Here is an 18,988-nt window from a genome sequence, read left to right on the forward strand (position 1 = left end):
TGTAAGTCTATAAGAAGTAGACTCTATATCTGACTCTACAAACGTCCCTGTAGTCGATCAGTCTCTATAGTTGACCCAATAGACTTCTATTAAGATTTAAATTTGACTCTATAGACGACAATATATTCGATTTTATAGATGCCTCTATAATTGACTTCATAGTCGACTCTATAGACGACACTATAGAGCACTCTATAAACAACTCTATAGGATCTATTGAAAGCACTATAAGTAACTCTATATGTAGTAGACTTTATAGATGACTCAATAGACGACCCTGTAGTCTTTATAGTTGACACAATAGACTTCTATTACCCTTTACAGTCGACTCTATAAAATACTCTATAGTCGACACTTTATTCGACTTTCTAGATGCCTCTATAATTGACTTCATAGTCGACTCTATAGACGACACTACTGTCGACTCTATATATGACTCTAGTGTCGACTAGTTCTCATTGTAGACTTAACGGACTGTGACTGTATAAAATATTCTATAGACGACACTATTATTGACTTTATAATCGACTCCATAAAGAACTCTATTAACGACATTATATTCGGCTCTATAGACATCTCTATAAGTAGTAAACTTCTATAGAGTCTTCTCTGTAATCGGTTGTACTGTCTACTTTTTATTCTTCTATTTTGCGTTCTTACTTCTATCGAGATGAAATAAATGTTTATATACACATGTTTGTACACATTTACGTTACAAGATGTTGCTAACAACAGACGCGTGTTTTACAAATGAAATTAAATTGATAAATTCCATTGTTTTTAATATAAAAAACTTTTACTTAATTTTCTAAAAATTTAACAATTGAAATTATGAAAAAACCCTAATAAATATTAACAACGAATTTTCTATGAATATTCAATAAATGAAGCATGGATGCGAATAAGGGCGTAAAGACCACCTTTTCAAAATCGCGTTTTTTCGCATAATTATATTAAACTAACCTTTTTACATCTATTCATAAAAAAATAAATTGAAAAATATAAATTTTTCTCTAAAATAGATAGTTTTAAAAGCACGATTTTTAAATACTATTTATTTTTTTGGGTAAAAAATATTAGCAATTTAATGTATTTTTCTGTAAAAAATCATATAAATTTTAATTGTAATTGCACCAAATTTGCAGAATGGTTGGAAAACATTTCAAATTTATTAATTTTTTAATTATATTGCAAAAAAGATTATTATTGAATGAATTATTTAAGTATGAAAGTGTGGACAAGAAGAAGGGCGTATATCCATAACTATAGTTATATTTTAAAAATTATTATATCTTGTTAATTCGGATTATTTTTAGTTAAAGAGGTCCTATCCAATTTGATAATGAACTAAGATAACAATGTGGTTCGCTGATTTTGACAATAACGCAATAAGGTGCGATTTAAAGATTTTTCTAAGAAAGATTTTGTTTTAATTACTTATAAGGATAATGAAGGATGTCCTTGAAATTTTAGCAAATAATGCTCTAGACTGTTATGTTGAGGCTGTACAAGTTTTATATAATAAAATAATTAAGAAGTATATAAAAATAACATTTATTTATATATACTTTCAACTAAAATATATGGATATATGCCCTTATTCCATTTTAGCAAAATTTCAAGTATTAATTTTGGCAAGTTGTGACTCGAATTTTTTACTGAGTTTTAGCACAGGGATAGATGTGAGTTATATTTATGCGTATATGTGAAAAAGTAGGAAAAAAAGCCGATTTTAAAGTTTTATGATGTTTTTATCGTCTCCTGTAAAATTTCCCAAATGGTTTATACGCCCTTATTCGGCTCCATGCTTCAAATGTTTACAACATAAATCGTCTAAATGACTAAACAATAATAAAAATTATAAAATATTTTAGCAAAAAACAAAAGAAAAGAAAATATATTAATAATGACATTTTAATAAACAATAAAACTAATATTTACAAAATTTTGCAAAAAAAAATACAATTATTATATAAAACTATTATTAAATATTTAACAGAAAGACAAACAAACTTATTAATTAAATTTATAAACAATTTATTGAAAATTGAAACCCCATAAACCTTTTTCAATGGAACACATATTGCAAAAAAAAGTATTGAAAATGAATGACAAGTCTTAATGTCGCCTTTGGCTACCAATATTTCATGTAGCGATGATGTAGATGATGATGGTTGCGGCTGGTTGACTGGGCTTCATCATCATAATCATCAGCAACCATCACCACCACTATGTTTATTTTTAATATTATTATATATATTTCCATATCATCATCATCATTTTGTTTGTAAAGTACAAGAAAACCTTGATCTAAGTATTTTATATATATTAAACAAAAAGAGCTGATTTCAGAAAAAAATCTATAGTTAAAAGTGTTATAATTGTAATATAATCTTGAAAGAATATTGCAAAAACGTATTGACTTTAAAGGTTATGGATGACACAATGGTTTTGTGTTTTTTTCGGTTTCTTAAACAGCCAGACCAAAAGACAAGACAAGACCAGCCAGTAGATAAAAATGTTATAAAAAAGAATTGCCAGTAAATTAAGTTTAAGTAATTTAATCTTTTATTATTTCTATTTTTTCGTAATATACATATATTTTTTTCTTTATAGTTATTACTGGTTTCGTTTTGCATATTAAATTTCTGGGTATGTTGTTGTTGTTGTGCTGCATTTTTTTAAATTATATTTTAATTATATTATATGTTAAATAATTATTATGCTAGCGTTATATTAATTTAATTATTTAAATATGATTTCATAATGCTCATGATGATAAATTCAAAATTTAAAAAAGTTATTTCCTAATAACATATTGAATAATAATAACTGGCTACAAAATTTGTGACAGCATTTTTCAGAAAGGCAAAGAGCATGAAATACAGTGAATGGTTTTCTAATTTGTTAAGACTTTTTCCCAGCGAAAAATTCTAAAAGAAATCTGTTTTTGCCAGTTTAAAACTATGTTAATTATCTAATTTATTATCTAATTTAAAACAAAAATAGATGTTTTGACAAAAGCTTTGTATGAAAAGCTCCACATAAAAGGGTTTGAAATATAAGTTTTTCAAATCCTGTTTGAAAAATTTTTGAAAAACAGCTTTTTTTCAAAAGTGTTCTGATAAAAATTATTTTTTTTGTAACTAGAAAAAATATATTTATTAAAAAAATATATTTTAAAAATTTTATATAAAAAGCTTTTTTTGAAAAAAACATATTATTTAAAAAATAAAAATCTAAAAAATGAAAAAAAAAAGTTTTTTTTTTTGCAAAAGATCACAAAAAAAACATTTTTTTTGTAAAAAGCTATGAAAAAGGTTTTTTCTAAAATGATTAAAAAGCTTTTAATATTTTATCAAAAAGATCTTGATATAATTTTTTTGGTAGTAGTTTTTTTTAGTTTTTAAAATAAGCTTTTGTATAAAATTAAAAAAGAAAATAATAAAAGCTTTTGAAATATATAATATTTAAAAAAGAGCTTTTAAATAAAATTTTTTGGAAGCAATATTTTTCAAGTTTTTAAAATAAGCTTTTTTAATTTTATCAAAAAGCTCTTGATATATATTTTTTGTAGTAGTTTTTTTTAAGTTTTTAAAATAAGCTTTTGTATAATATTAATTTTTTAATAGAAGCTTTAAAAATACATAGTATTTAAAAAAAGAGATTTTTAATAAATTTTTTTTTTGTAAACAATATTTTTTAAGTTTTTAAAATAAGCTTTTTAAAAAAAAGTTTTTTATTTAAAAAATGTGTGCTGAATATTTCGAAAAAAAGCTTTTTTATTTAAAAAATTTATTTATATTTCTATTCTTATAACTTAAACTTTTTTTAATATAATTTATTAAAAAACAAAAAAAAAATGTTTTTTATATAAAAATATTGTTTGTAAATAAGTAAAAGCTCTTATAAAAACAAATATTTAAACAGTTCAAAAAGAGCTTTTTTTGTAATTTTGTCTAAGAACATGAGTTTTTTATTTAAGAAAATTTTTAATTTTAATACTTTTTAAGAAATATTCAAAAACAGCTTTTTAACAACTTAAAGTTAAAAGCTCTTTTGTAAATTAAATAAGGACTCTGAAAAGTTTCCAAGAGTACTTTTTTATATTATGAAGAACTTTTAAACAAATTATTGTAAACATTTTTGGGCACAATTAAACAAAAAGAGGATAATATTTTTTTATAATCCTGTTTTGAAAACAACCTTTATATAAAATCATATATAATAAGAAGTTTTTAAAACAGTAAAAATGTTTTTAAACGTTTATGTTAAAAAAATATTTTTGTAAAAAAGAGCTTTTTAAAAAAGCTCTTTGTAAAAATATCATTTTTGAAATAAGCTTTCTGTAACAAGAGAATTTTAGCACAAAAAAAGGTTTTTTGTAAAAGGAGATTTAAAAAAAGTTATTTTTTTTTAAAAAGAGCTTTATTGCAAACAAAAGCTTTTTTTAAAAAGTTATTGATTTTTTTGCTAAATTTTTATTGCTGGTTTAAAAACTTGGACATGTCTCTTCCTAACTTATTCTAAAACAAATTTAGTTTTAATAATTTATATGAATTAAAACAAAGAATTTATTTATTTATTCGTTTCTTCTCATTTTAATTATGCAGCCAATCGGCCCAGTCAATATTCATTTATTTATTTGTTTAAATTTTTAATTAACAGTTAAATATGAAAATTTTTTCTAAAAGTAGATTTTGCGGTTAATTTTGTTTATGTATGTAAAATCTATAAAAATAAACAAGTCAAACAATTGAATTCTTTTTACCATGTACTTATGATTACACATTTAAGTCTTTTTGCACATTTATCATAATTTTAGTGAGTAGCATTAAACTTAGACATTGACCCACAAAATTTCTTAAAGCACTAAACAAAAAATTTCTAAGAATAAGTATAATGGAAATCAAACAGAACAATACAATTTAATATTTATAACATAAAAGTAATTTTTTGCAATATGTGAAAAAAGAAAGTTTTTTCTTTTTGAGTGATATCCATCAATTATTCTACAATTTATTGGCATTTGAAAGAAAAACATGGGATTTGCAATTTGTTAAATTTTTAATTTATAAACAATTTATAAGAAAAATGTTATGTATAACGTGAAATGCAAGGAATATATTTATTCTACTATAGACAACTTCTGTTTTATAATATTCTATTTTCAAAGAATTTTTCTCAATATGTACATTGTTTTATTTAATTATTAATTCAATAATAAATTGTACAATTTCATTTTATATATGCAGCTGTAATACTTTGTATATATGTGTTATTTTTAGCATGCTGCAAAAAAAAAGCTATTGCAAAATTGCAACAAAAAAATTTAAAGCTACATGAAAGAGGTCGTCATCATGTTGTAATTTTTGCTTTAGCATACAAATAAACATGTATGTATGTACGTGCAAGTTGCCATTTTATTTTCCAGTTCAATTATTAAATCATAAATATTTTGATTTATATAACAATATGGCTTGTATTATTCATTCTTAGGTTTGAATTGTATTGTAGTTTTTTTCTATGATTTATGACATCTTATTAAGAATAGTGTGGAAATATTACAAAAATCTAAATAAATAAACCGACTTTGATGTTCTAAATTGTGTTGGAGAAATAAATTTGTATTATTTGTTTTTATGTGCAAATTAATGTTTTCTAGCAACATGTTTATAAACTTGGGAATATTTTTGTTACTTTTAGTATTGTTGTATTTTTTTTTTTTAATTTTATTTACAAAAATGTATTAATTTTGATTAAAATTGTGCAAAATTTTTTTTAATTTTGCTAGCAACATGTTGAGCAACAAAGTTTGAAATTTTTAATATATTTATTTACCATTTAAAATTTTCTTTTATAATTCTTAAAATATACTATGTTTAAATAAATTTACACATATATTATTTTAGTACAAAATAAATATTTCAAAAAATGTTGACTGTAATACCGCATAGTTTGTGTCGTTTATACATAAAAAACACCTTAAAACTTTAAGCAACACATTATGACTTAAAAGCCTTGAGCAACATGTTGAGAAACATAAGATTATTTTGCGAATTTGTCGTTACTTTATTTTTTCAATTGTAAAATATTAATAAAAGGTTGTCGGTAACTGCTTGAGAAGTATCAATAAATTACTTTTGAAATTCGAAAGCAACATGTTGAGAAACATAGAAGCAATTTTTATATTTTTATAAATTGGTTATTTTTAGTAAAATAATAATTTTAACATCAAGTCAAATTAAAATATTACTAGCAACATGTTGAAAAATAACTTATTATGTCTTAAAGTTCAAAAGCAACATGTTGACAATCCAAAAAGTAATTTGTATATTTCTAGAAATAGAAACATGTTGAAGAAATCATTTGAAAGTGTGTATAGAAAAGTATTGCATTCTTACACTCTTACTAGTAAGATGTCGAACAATGAAAATGAACTCTCATAAAGTGACTACTTAAAGTCCAACGATTAAAGTTTAATTTAAGTTTAATCGTTGACTGCTTGTGGCCATACGATTAAGATTAATGCTGTACTATATTAATTCAAAAACTTTACTATTTAAAAGCCTACGATTGAACTTAATGCTGGGCTATTTAGGGACTCAACCCTAAAGCTAAATTTTTGGTATTTAAAGTTGAAAACAAATCTACTTAAATACATATAATTCAAGATAAATTGCGTCTACTTAAAGGACTACGATTAAAGATAATGTTTAAAGTTTAAATGCTTATAAAGGGACTACTTGAAGTTCAATGAGTTAAGTTTTATTGGGTCTACTTAAGGGCCTACGATTAAGGTCAATACTGGACTACTTGAAGTTTCACGTTGATTTACAATTAATGGTGGGTATTTAAAGAACTTTATGGACCTATGACTTATGCTAAATGGCGATCATTTGTAGGCCTATGCTAATATTAAAACGTTTCTAAAAAAGTATAACTAGGACCACAATTAAAGCCAAATAGAACGAGGAATTGTTGAATAACTTATGATTTAAGCAAAATTGGAATTAAGACCTAAAATTACAGCTAATTTAGAACTATTTGAAGACCTACTATTTGACTACGAAACGTCAAACATTAGATTAAGAAACTTTAAGATATTTTCAAAATATATGAATATCTTTTTAAACCCGTATTCAAAAAGATATCAAGCGTTTATTTTAGGTTTATTACGCACACATCATACAAAATTCGCACAATTAACCATTAACAATGATATTAAGGGTTTATGAATATGGGGGTTAATATGTAGTTTATTAAAAACTATACCTTTCTTATAAAATTTAAAACTATTTGTTGCTAGCAACATGTTGAGCAACTTATATAACTGTTGAGTTATATTAATGTTGGTAAATTTCATCCTTTAACATTTTCATTAAATTGCACAAAAACAAATTATAAACTTTTTCCAAATGTTGCTGACAACATGTTGAGAAACAGGTTAAAATATTATTTTTATTGTTGCCAACATGATCAGTTATATTTAAAAATATTTTCAAAATTTCATTTCAAATAAAATAACAAATTAAATTTTATTACATATTTCGCTCAAAAATGCAAAAAAAATAATTGTTGCTGACAACATATTAATAATTTGTTGGCAACAATAAAATGTTGCCATGATCCGTTATATTTAAAAATATTTTCAAAATTTCATTTCAAATAAAATAACAAATTAAATTTTATTACATATTTCGCTCAAAAATGCCAAAAATTAATTGTTGCTGGCAACATGTTGATATAATAAATTGAGTTTTTTACATCTAAAAATAAATTAAATTTTGCTAAAAATATCTTTTAATACTTTAAAACTAGTTCTTGGCAACATATTTTACTCAACTCTTTCTGCTAGAATTGCATACCCTTTTAGCATTCAAGAACCAACATGAAATATTGTCTTCCAAAGACCGCAGCGAAATAATATTCTTCAACTAAAGAATTTCTTTAAAAATATTTAACGTGGCTAACGTTAAATTTTGAATTTGGCCAAGAGCCAATAAACAGAAGAAACAAGAATTTTACTGTATGTACTTATATAAAGTAAAAGTTCTTAAAAGTACAAATATAAGAAAAGAAAACCCATAAAGGAACTCTTAAACTAAAAACAAGGACGTGCAATAGTTGAAAAAACAAAAACGAAATGCTGCCAAAAAAAATAAAAGTAGTTAGTCCAGAATATTGATTTGCTACAACAATACTTAATAAACGTGGCAAAAAAATACTTAAAATTGCAAACTATAAACCACAACTAGCTGAAGAAACAAATATCATAACATAATTTTAAAAAATATCAGTCATTAATTTCAAATTACACGACAAGACAAGGTTAAGGATATCAAGAAAGAAAAAAATATAAAGTGTGTTTGAAAAAATTTAAAAACGTAAACACTCATAACCGTGAACTTGAATATTTTTTTTATTATTGCAAGCTTTATAAATTAAAACAATTTTTTTAACAAATTGGTTTCTTTCAATAATGATGAGTTATTTAAAATTCGCTTAACAAATTGATTTGTTAAATTAAAGGTCAATTAACTGTTAAAGTCATGTAATATATAGTTGTTAAACAAAACCATTCAAGTAATTCATAAAACGTTCATTCATTTTTGTTTTCAACCTAAAAGTAAATATTTGACGATCATTATTTCATTATAATGATAATAACGTTCAAACGATCAGTGTTTTAAAGGAGTGAATTCTGTTACGTATAACAAACACACGATGGCAAACCACTTGAAGATGTAGTATTAAGTATTATACATAAGTTTGTAGGCTACTTATAAGGATGCCATGGAACTATAAGTGAACTGTTACTAAAATATAACTGAACTAGAACTGAACTAGAACTGAACTAGAACTGAACTAAAACTGAACTAGAACTGAACTAGAACTGAACTAGAACTGAACTAGAACTGAACTAGAACTGAACTAGAACTGAACTAGAACTGAACTAGAACTGAACTAGAACTGAACTAGAACTGAACTAGAACTGAACTAGAACTGAACTAGAACTGAACTAGAACTGAACTAGAACTGAACTAGAACTGAACTAGAACTGAACTAGAACTGAAATAGAACTGAACTAGAACTGAACTAGAACTGAACTAGAACTGAACTAGAACTGAACTAGAACTGAACTAGAACTGAACTAGAACTGAACTAGAACTGAACTAGAACTGAACTAGAACTGAACTAAAACTGAACTAGAACTGAACTAGAACTGAACTAGAACTGAACTAGAACTGAACTGAAAGTTAACTAGAAGTAAACTGTGACTGAACTAGAACTTTTGCTTAAAACCTTCATATTGCTTTAAAGTTTCTAGCAACAAATTGCTAAAAAAAAGCTCTTAAAGCTTTTAACATTTTAATTAATCTTAATTAATAATCTTCAAAAACAACAACATATCGACATCAGTTGCTAACAGCATTAGCATAAATTTAATTAATTAAAAGTCATAATTCTATTAAACAATTCTTTTACTAAAACACTGTCAGAGACTTAACCATGTTCAAAACAAAAAGTAATAATTAAATGTATGTATTTTATTTGTTTTATAAAAAATAATTGATAAATATGTATGTAAGTATTATTTTGTTATTGTTATTTTTTTCTGTATTAATAAGGAAATATAATTATTTATTTTTTTTTTTTTGTTTAATAACAATAAAAATAACAGCAGCACCAAAGCAAGCCGTCAGCCAACCAACGAAATTTGAACATCTAAACAATCACTAACATCCAACGGTTTATGACTTTATGGCTCAAGTCTGCTATAAATATGTTATGTTTATGTTACTGTTGTTGTTGTTAGTAAATGTTGCTAGATTTTGTTGCTGATGTTATGGTGATGTTTTTGTTGCTGCTGTTTTGTTATTTATGTCTACTTGTACAATTTGGCAATTCAAGCAGAACATTTTGTAGATTTAAAAAAACACCAAATATGAACACGATATACATAATTTGATTTTATAAGAAAACTGCTCAAATTTTTAATTATAAATTCAAAATATATTTGAATTTTTGTTTTTTTTTTTTTATTTACAATTAATGAGATTTTCGCATGCCATTAAATGAATGAGGATGTTGCTGAATTTTGATGGTTTATGTAAAATAAAGTTATTTTATTAATGGAGTGGAAATAATGTTATTTGTTTACAACAAAAATTAATAAATAATAATGATAATTGTCACATTTTCAAGATAATTTGTTAAAAACATCGAAATGTTGACAGACTATTAGATACACGTTGCCATACAATTTTATTATTTATATGTGTATGACAACAGAACAATTTTTTTTTATTTTTTAAGAAATTTTTATGCCACAGAAATAATTTGATTTCAAGCCAAATAAATATTCACAACATTGTTTATAAACATTGTTAACATATTAACTCTCTATGTCTTTTAACTAAAAAATGAGCCGCTAACACAATTATTATGACATTAATTAGGTCACGAAATGTCCTTCTATTTATATACTAAAACTTTTTCACAATACTTCTATATATTAACTATTTACTACAAATTAATAGGCGAAAAAGGGCAAACAAACCCATTTTTATTATGTTCATAATCGACTACGTCATATGTAAATACTAGTAAAATATTTGACATGTAGTATGTTGGAAAAAATCAAATACTTTTATCAAAGATTGGGTCAATTCAAGCGGAAGTGTGCCAAAGAATTGGGGACACGAAAAAAGAACTCAACAAAACTGCTCGAGACTACGCCAACACAACAAAATTAAAATATTTTTCATGACATATGTATTTTACCGGGATGGGAAATGCAACACTATAGTTCTTTTTCTATACTAAATACGAAGAAATCCCATATTCTATTCGAAAGTCTATAGTCTAGTTTATAACCTAGTCTATAGCCTAGTCTATAGTCTAGTCTAAAGTCTAGTCTATAGTCTAGTGTATAGTCTAGTCTATAGTCTAGTCTATAATCTAGTCTATAGTCTAGTCTATAGTCTAGTCTATAATCTAGTCTATAGTCTAGTCTATAGTCTAGTCTATAGTCTAGTCTATAGTCTAGTCTATAGTCTAGTCTATAGTCTAGTCTATAGTCTAGTCTATAGTCTAGTCTATAGTCTAGTGAAGTAAACATTATTGTATAAGTTACTATTATTTCAAAATATCCATTTTCCAAGACTGGTTTTTGTATGACAACAAAGAAAGAACCACCTCATTCAAACTCAAACATAGTACATACATGGAAATCTAGTTGAATTCTATATTATTTTCTTATTACAAACATGGGTTTGCATGTTGAAAAGGTATAAATTTTTCCTATTAAACTAAAAATTGGTTTTGTACTTGTCCATATAAATATTTATTTTAAAACAAAACAAAAAAACTAATGACAACAAATTAAGGTCTCTACGTCATATACCCATACTTAAGGGTGGGGCTGACACAATCACCAAACATTTTTGTATTAAACAACATGGATTTAGAAGCAAATAAAGAAACTGACACAACTGTTTACAGCAAACTAAATGAATATTAAAGCAATTTGTAGTGGACGGCCGTTTTTAATTTAATTGAAAATATTTTGTTTAAAATTCTTGAAATCATATGATTTTTGTGGGTTTTCTCCTATTAACCTAGAGAGGAAACAAACTTAATTCCATGTAAGAAAGAGAGAAAAAAACAATTACAAACCTAATCTGATTAATTCGCGGCACGTAGTTTTGAAATATTTAAATAATCTTCTATTACCACGTACCGTTTCGTTTTGGTTTACTGTATTAGAGAATTGTTCGTATTCATATTGTATGAATGAAGGTTTTCTGTTTTTGTTTAATTTAAGTTAATTATTTTCTTCATAGTTTACGCTCTAAGTACCATTGAAGCTATTAGTGTTACGCATTTAAAAGTTAAGATCTTAAGCTCAAAGAAGAAAAGTGAGAGAGATCATTTTACTGTTTATTTAAAGCTAAAGGCATAAAGTATTAGGGATATGCACGCAATTACGTAATATCAACAAATAAAATTTCAAAATTTTTTTAAAAATATTTATAAAAAGGAAAATTTTACTAATTTCGACAATTTTGGTTAAAAAACTTTCAATAGATTTACTTTTTTTACAGACTTTTTTTAAAAAAATTTTCTTGAAAAAAGATCAGTTATTATTTAAGCTATTAAGAATATATTTTTTTTGGAAATTTTTTTATTTAAGCAAAATTTATTTTGTCTTTTTTATTAAAGGAGTCTAGGCTATAGACTAGTCTATAGTCTAGTCTATAGTGTAGTCTATAGGCTAATCTATAGTGTAGTCTATAGGCTTATAGTCCAGTCTATAGTCTAGTCTATATTCTAGTCTATATTCTAGTCTATATTCTAGTCTATAGTCTAGTCTATATTCTAGTCTATAGTCTAGTCTATATTCTAGTCTATAGTCTAGTCTATAGTTTAGTCTATAGTTTAGTCTACAGTCTAGTCTACAGTTTAGTTTATAGTCTAGTCTATAGTTTAGTCTATAGTTTAGTCTATAGTTTAGTCTATAGTCCAGTGTATAGTCTAGTCTACAATCTAGTCAAGTCTATAGTATGGACTATAGTCTTAGTTATAGTCAAGTCTATAGTCTTGTCTATAGTCTAGTCTATAGTCTAGTTTATAGTCTATAGTCTAGTCTATAGTCTAGTCTATAGTCAAGTTTACTGTCTAGTCTAAAGTCTAGTATACAGTCTAGTGTATAATGTAGTCTAGTGTATAATCTAGTCTATAGTCTAGTCTAGAGTCTGGTCTACAGTCTAGTCTATAGTCTAGCCTATAGTCTAGTCTATAGTGTAGCCTATAGTCTAGTCTATAGTGTAGCCTATAGTCTAGTTTATAGCCTAGTCTATAGTCTAGCCTATAGTCTAGTCTATAGTCTAGCCTATAGTCAAGTCTATAGTCTAGCCTATAGTCAAGTCTATAGTCTAGCCTATAGTCAAGTCTATAGTCTAGCCTATAGTCTAGTCTATAGTCTAGTCTATAGTTTAGTCTATAGTCTAGTCTATAGTTTAGTCTATAGTCTAGTCGATAGTCTAGCCTATAGTCTAGTCTATAGTCAAGTTTACTGTCTATTTTATAGTCTAGTCTATAGTCTATAATTTAGTCTATAGTCTAGTCTATAGTCTAGCCTATAGTCTAGTCTATAGTCTAGTCTATAGTCTAGTCTATAGTCTAGTCTATAGTCTAGTCTATAGTCTAGTCTATAGTCTAGTCTATAGTCTAGTCTATAGTTTAGTCTATAGTCTAGTCGATAGTCTAGCCTATAGTCTAGTCTATAATCAAGTTTACTGTCTAGTTAATAGTCAAGTTTATAGTCTAGTCTATAGTCAAGTCTTTAGCCTAGTTTACTGTCTAGTTTATAGTCAGGTCTATAGTCTAGTCTATAGTCTAGCCTGTGGTCTAGTTTATAGTCTAGTCTATTGTCTAGTCTATAGTTTAGACTATAGCCTAGTCTATAGTGTGGTGTATAGTCTGGTTTATAGTCAAGTCTATAGTCTAGTCGATAACTGATTACCTTTAACTGATTACCCCTAATTTTAGACGTCAACATGTAAAATTATGTTGTATGTAACAAACTTCTAAAAGACTCCAACCGAATTAAACACAATAGCGATCATATCATGCCTCAACTTTTACGCCATTAAATGTGTTGCAAAGATATTAGATTCTCTTATTTATAATGCGTGCAGACTTAATTTTGTCTGAATTTAATTGAAGGGTGTGAAGTTAAATTCGTCGGCCAGATACGTCCCACAACACATTTGTCAAATACGTTCCACATACTGTAAAATTCGTTTTCAAATTAAATTAATTGATTTTTTAATAAAACAAACGCCAAATAAAATGTTTTTGTGAAAAAAGTAAAAATATATTAAAATATATTCCGAAAATAAATATATAAAATAAAAATTAATAAAAATAATTGTATACTCATAAAAAATGGTGGTTAAATATAAAATTTTCAAATGAAAAAAATCGACACTTTGAGAAGACATGAATTGGGGTACCGGCATAGTGGAAGTAGCCCAGGACTAGTTCTTTCCAAAAACATATAGCTAATATGCAATTTCAGCTCTGGATAATTTTTACGAATTTTTGAAAAAAACACAAAATTTTGCCAAAAAATCTGAAATTTTCAAGTGGCTCCAACGGGTATTTAGAGAAGACATGAATCGGGGTAGCGAAAAACTGGAAGTAGCCCAAGACTAGTTCTTTCCAAAAACATATAGTTTATATGCAATTCCAGCTCTGGATAATTTTTACGAATTTTTGCAAAAAACATAAAATTTTGCCAAAAAATCAGAAATTTTCAAGTGGCTCCAACGGGTATTTAGAGAAGACATGAATCGGGGTAGCGAAAAACTGGAAGTAGCCCAGGACTAGTTCTTTCCAAAAACTTATAGTTTATATGCAATTCCAGCTCTGGATAATTTTTACGATTTTTCAAAAAGCACAAAATTTTGCCAAAAATTCTGAAATTTTCAAGTGGCTCCAACGGGTATTTAGAGAAGACATGAATCGGGGTAGCGAAAAACTGGAAGTAGCCCAGGACTAGTTCTTTCCAAAAACATATAGTTTATATGCAATTCCAGCTCTGGATAATTTTTACGATTTTTTAAAAAAACACAAAATTTTGCCAAAAAATCAGAAATTTTCAAGTGGCTCCAACGGGTATTTAGAGAAGACATGAATCGGGGTAGCGAAAAACTGGAAGTAGCCCAGGACTAGTTCTTTCCAAAAACATATAGTATATATGCAATTCCAGCTCTGGATAATTTTTACGATTTTTAAAAAAAATACAAAATTATGGCAAAAATTCTGAAATTTTCAAGTGGCTCCAACGGGTATTTAGAGAAGACATGAATCGGGGTAGCGAAAAACTGGAAGTAGCCCAGGACTAGTTCTTTCCAAAAACATATAGTTTATATGCAATTCCAGCTCTGGATAATTTTTACGAATTTTTGAAAAAACATAAAATTTTGCCAAAAAATCAGAAATTTTCAAGTGGCTCCAACGGGTATTTAGAGAAGACATGAATCGGGGTAGCGAAAAACTGGAAGTAGCCCTGGACTAGTTCTTTCCAAAAACATATAGTTTATATGCAATTCCAGCTCTGGATAATTTTTACGATATTTTAAAAAATACAAAATTTTGCCAAAAAATCAGAAATTTTCAAGTGGCTCCAACGGGTATTTAGAGAAGACATGAATCGGGGTAGCGAAAAACTGGTAGTGGTCCAGGACTAGTTCTTTCCAAAAACATATAGTTTATATGCAATTCCAGTTCTGGATAATTTTTACGAATTTTTGAAAAAAACGTAAAATTTTGCCAAAAATTCTGAAATTTTCAAATGGCTCCAACGGGTATTTAGAGAAGACATGAATCGGGGTAGCGAAAAACTGGAAGTAGCCCAGGACTAGATCTTTCTAAAAACATATAGTTTATATGCAATTCCAGCTCTGGATAATTTTTACGAATTTTTGAAAAAAAACGTAAAATTTTGCCAAAAATTCTGAAATTTTCAAGTGGCTCCAACGGGTATTTAGAGAAGACATGAATCGGGGTAGCGGAAAACTGGAAGTAGCCCAGGACTAGATCTTTCCAAAAACATATAGTTTATATGCAATTCCAGCTCTGGATAATTTTTACGATTTTTAAAAAAAACACAAAATTTTGCCAAAAAATCAGAAATTTTCAAGTGGCTGCAGCGAGTATTTGGAGAGGAAATAAATAGGGGTACCAACAGAGCGGAAGTAAACCAGGACCTGACTTTTCCAAAAATATATAGATTAAATGCAATTCCAGCTCTGGGTAAATTTTACGATTTTTTTAAACATTAAGTTTTACAAAAATTGGAGTAATTTAAATATGTGCATAGGTAAATTATTTGCTCGTGAAAGATTGAATTCCAGGCAGTAAAAAACTGTAAAAACTGTAACTGTAAAACTTCACTACATCTACGAATACAATAAATGTAATTAAAAACTATACAATAGTTTGGAGTGGGCTTGGATTGCTGAAATGAAATCTCAAATTTTCTCAACAAATTGCTTTTTTCGGCTCTTTTAGATTTAGATTGTGAAATTTTAAATACATTTTCTAATATTCACAACAAATTTTACTTTTGCTACTTTTTCTAGAGCATTTGTGAAGCCTTTAAATTTTAAAAATGTTTTTATTATTTAGGAAATTCGACTGACTTTCTAGATAAAGTCTTTAAGAAAATTAAAAATCAAAGATTTCACAATTTTTTAAATTAGTTTAGGGTTTTTGAGATTCATTTTCCAATTATCACAACAAATTGTAAAATATTACCTGTGAATGGTTATCGTGAAAGTTCAGTGCACTTTAACGTTCAAGTAGAGTCTAAGCGACTCCGTTTTAACTTTATTATTACCTGCAACATTATGTCCTTTAAGAATTTATATAAATCATATATAAAAAACCCGATCCTAACAACAAATTTACAAAAAAGACCCAAAACGACCAATCCAATTGACACAGATGCAAAAACATTTTTAATTTGTGTAAAATTTACATAATATTTTGCTACCTGTATCACTCTCATCATAAATTCTTAAAAATTATGAATTACCGCGATATTTGTACCTACCCTGATATAAATTAATTCACAGTATTTAAAGTTAAACATTACCTTTTTGGTTTAATCAATTTAATTTTTTGTTTGATTGTCGATATATGAGCAATTATCAAAGTTTTTTAAATTTTATTTTTTCCACACCTTGGATCCGCTCCTGAAATAAAATGTACCCAGCATCAAAAAGCATCGCTCTATAAATAATTCCTTCAAACTATAATTTTTTAATTGCATTCCCATATAAATCAAGCTCGCAATATTCAGATATTAATTGTTATTTTTTAATTTTACTAATTCTATATTTTTCAAAAACTATAGGCAACAAGTTAAAACATTACTGAAATGAAATTTCTTAAATTTTTTTAAAATAAATCTTATGCGCTAAATTTTAATAATTTTTACAATTATGTGCAATTTTTTCAAATATTACACATATAAATACTACAATTTTACGGATTTTTTTAAATAATTAAGTGAAATCCTCTATAACTTTTGCTTCCCTCGATCAAAATGATTTACGCTAACGGATTCATCACATATTAGGGTCAGTTTATATTCACACAAAATATTTTGAATGTGCCATCAAAAAATTTTTTCTATTTTTTTTAACTCTAAAATTAAAAATGTTTGCCAAATAAAGTTGTCAAGATCGGTTGACAGAATCGCCCTATAAAGAAATATATATACTAACAATTTTATGGTAGTAAATGGGTAAATAAGTTAAAATTTTGAAATCAAATGCTATTTCTTTGGGAAATGTTAAATATAGTTCTTCAAGAATATATGAAATACCCAGGAAGTACATGCAGCATTATTTTTTTTGCTAGTCAAATGTTCTAGTCACTGCTCCTGTGCTTAGATTTTCTATTGTTCTTCAAATAATGGTTTTAACATTCACCTGCAAATTTATTTTGTTATGTTATTTGTAAAACACAATTGTTTCACGCAATCGGTTAAAATATGAAAACTAAGTAACAAATCGAAAATAAAGCTCATACTCCTATACTAGATTAACAGTCATTACTAAAGTACCTCAAAGTTATGCAGACGCTAATTACTAGTCACTGAAAAGTAACTGGTTATGTAAGTACAACCCTTAAAATAGTTTTTAATGGGTCTTCTCCAAAAATTTCTGAATTTTTTGCAAAATTTTATGTTTTTTCAAAAATTCGTAAAAATAATTTAGAGCTGAAATTGCATATAAACTATATGTTTTTGGAAAGAACTAGTCCTGGACTACTTCCAGTTTTCCGCTACCCCGATTCATGTCTTCTCCAAATACCCTTTGGAGCCACTTGAAATTTCCTTATTTTTTGGCGAAATTTTATGTTTTTTCAAAAATTCGTAAAAATTATCCAGAGCTGGAATTGCATATAAACTATATGTTTTTGGAAAGAACTAGTCCTGGGCTACTTCCAGTTTTTTGCTACCCCGATTCATGTATTCTCTAAATACCCGTTGGAGCCACTTGAAAATTTCTGATTTTTTGGCAAAATTTTACGTTTTTTTCAAAAATTCGTAAAAATTATCCAGAGCTGGAATTGCATATAAACTATATGTTTTTGGAAAGAACTAGTCCTGGACCACTTCCAGTTTTTCGCTACCCCGATTCATGTCTTCTCTAAATACCCGTTGGAGCCACTTGAAAATTTCTGATTTTTTGGCAAAATTTTGTGTTTTTTTAAAAAATCGTAAAAATTATCCAGAGCTGGAATTGCATATAAACTATATGTTTTTGGAAAGAACTAGTCCTGGGCTACTTCCAGTTTTTCGCTACCCCGATTCATGTCTTCTCTAAATACCCGTTGGAGCCACTTGAAAATTTCTGAATTTTTGGCAAAATTTTGTGTTTTTTTTAAAAATCGTAAAAATTATCCAGAGCTGGAATTGCATATATACTATATGTTTTTGGAAAGAACTAGTCCAGGGCTACTTCCAGTTTTTCGCTACCCCGATTCATGTCTTCTCTAAATACCCTTGGAGCCACTTGAAAATTTTCTGATTTTTTGGCAAAATTTTACGTTTTTTCAAAAATTCGTAAAAATTATCCAGAGCTGGAATTGCATATAAACTATATGTTTTTGGAAAGAACTAGTCCAGGGCTACTTCCAGTTTTTCGCTACCCCGATTCATGTCTTCTCTAAATACCCGTTGGAGCCACTTGAAAATTTCAGAATTTTTGGCAAAATTTTGTGTTTTTTGAAAAATCGTAAAAATTATCCAGAGCTGGAATTGCATATAAACTATAAGTTTTTGGAAAGATCTAGTCCTGGGCTACTTCCAGTTTTTCGCTACCCCGATTCATGTCTTCTCTAAATACCCGTTGGAGCCACTTGAAAATTTCAGAATTTTTGGCAAAATTTTACGTTTTTT

General features: G+C 26.9%; 1 protein-coding gene across 2 annotated transcripts in view; it reads left to right on the forward strand.

Moving 5' to 3' along the window:
- Positions 1-2,615: 2,615 nt before the first annotated feature.
- The window catches only part of LOC111677813 (myb-like protein P), a 58,245-nt gene continuing 41,872 nt past the window's right edge, over positions 2,616-18,988 (forward strand). The window contains exon 1 of one of the 2 annotated variants that reach the window (XM_046945371.1): positions 2,616-2,652. The gene's annotated coding sequence lies outside the window, so the exon portion shown is untranslated. The remainder of the gene's footprint in view (positions 2,653-18,988) is intronic. The other variant, XM_046945372.1, reaches the window with a different exon arrangement.

This window comes from Lucilia cuprina, chromosome 3, assembly GCF_022045245.1.
Source record: "Lucilia cuprina isolate Lc7/37 chromosome 3, ASM2204524v1, whole genome shotgun sequence".
Classification (NCBI taxonomy): Eukaryota; Metazoa; Arthropoda; class Insecta; order Diptera; family Calliphoridae; genus Lucilia; species Lucilia cuprina.